The 1,512-nt window shown below is 42.5% G+C and overlaps 1 protein-coding gene across 2 annotated transcripts in view; it reads left to right on the plus strand.

Annotated features, from left to right (window-relative positions):
• The first annotated feature begins 1,291 nt into the window (after nt 1-1,291).
• Nucleotides 1,292-1,512, plus strand: part of SVBP (small vasohibin binding protein) — a 7,718-nt gene continuing 7,497 nt past the window's right edge. The window contains exon 1 of one of the 2 annotated variants that reach the window (XM_029949853.1): nt 1,292-1,368. The gene's annotated coding sequence lies outside the window, so the exon portion shown is untranslated. The remainder of the gene's footprint in view (nt 1,369-1,512) is intronic. The other variant, XM_029949852.1, reaches the window with a different exon arrangement.

A 1,512-nucleotide genomic window follows, 5' to 3' on the forward strand; every position in this document is an offset into this window, starting at 1 on the left:
TGAAAAAATAAAACAAACGTTATGATCACATGGTATGTGCCTCTTTTTAACTTCTTCATTTAATAAAAACATTATGTCAGTTAATATTATTCCATGTCATTTTAGTGACTGCATAGAATCCCATGCCAGCTATCCTATGATTTATTTAATCAACCCCTATTATAATTATTTTGATTGTTTCCAGTTTTTCACTCTTAAGAATAGTGCTATCTCTGATTATTTAGTTAGGATAACTTAGAAGTGGAACTGCTGAGTCAAAGGTTGTGCCTTTATTATTATTGTAGTATAAAAACCCCCACAAAATTTCCCATCTTATTTAAGTAGTGGTATTAAACATATGCACATTCTTGTGCAAAAGATCTCTAGGACTTTGTCACCTTGCAAAAGTCAAAGTCTATATCCATTGAATAGCTCCTTGCTTATCATCTATCAGTTATTTCAATCCTTGCTTAGTCCTTAGAAGAACAAAAGTAGGGGGTCCAGACCGTCATGTCTTTCTCTTGATAGGCCATTGTCCTATCCTGAATCCTGGCTGAAATACTTGCTGGGGTACTTACTAACTGTGTGACCACAGATAAATCACTTAACTTCTCTGTGCCTCTGTTCTCTGATCTGTAAAATGGGGATAATAACATGTTACATAATCATACATACTTATCAACAGGAATAAATGAGTTTATAAATGTGAAGCACTAAGAACAGTAAGTGGAATACCGTCAGCCCATAAGTGAGGCAGCCATCATCATTATTATTACTGTTATTATTATTAGACTGAACAAGATTTCTGTTGTCAAAGCATTTACCTACCATTTTCTTCAATCCTTCTAACAAGTGAGAAATGATAGCTAACTATTTTCATTTGTAAAATTATTTTAAATAATTATAAATTATAATTATAAAAATGTAATTGTAAAATTATGTATTATTGATGAGCTTGAACGTTTCTCTATGTTTATATTGGTTATTTACATTTCTGTTCTGATTTCCGTTTTCGAAACACTGTGGCCAACAGGACCTCACTTGGTCTCCCTAAAACACTCGTAAATCAAAAAGAGAGTCACCATCCCACTTTTGGAATTAAGAATCGTGAAGTCCGGAAAGTTAAAATTCTCCTCCCAGGCTTGAGATCTCACTTTTCAAAGCCTAGCAGCTGTCCCAGAAAATATTCCAGAGAAAGCTTTTGTTAGTAACCTCTACCCCTGCACACTCTGGAAGGACTTGGGAATGTCCCGATGTGCTCTCTGCGCGCGCGCGGCCCTCCCGGGGCGGGGCCTCAGAGCGCTCCAGCCCCCACGGCCCCTCCTCCCGGCCCCGCCCCCGGCCCTGCCCCATCCTAGGCGCGGCGGGCTCGCGAGTCCAAACCCGGAGGTAGGGAAAGGCCGGGGTGTCCCGCGTGGGGTCTTGCCGGCGACGCGGCCCGGCCCCGGAGTCCCGAGGCGAGAAGGGCAGGAGCCGACTCCGGATCGCCGCTCGCCGCCATCTTGCCCCCGGAGAGGGCAGCGGCGAGCGGGG

Source organism: Suricata suricatta, chromosome 8 (assembly GCF_006229205.1).
Source record: "Suricata suricatta isolate VVHF042 chromosome 8, meerkat_22Aug2017_6uvM2_HiC, whole genome shotgun sequence".
Taxonomy (NCBI): domain Eukaryota; kingdom Metazoa; phylum Chordata; class Mammalia; order Carnivora; family Herpestidae; genus Suricata; species Suricata suricatta.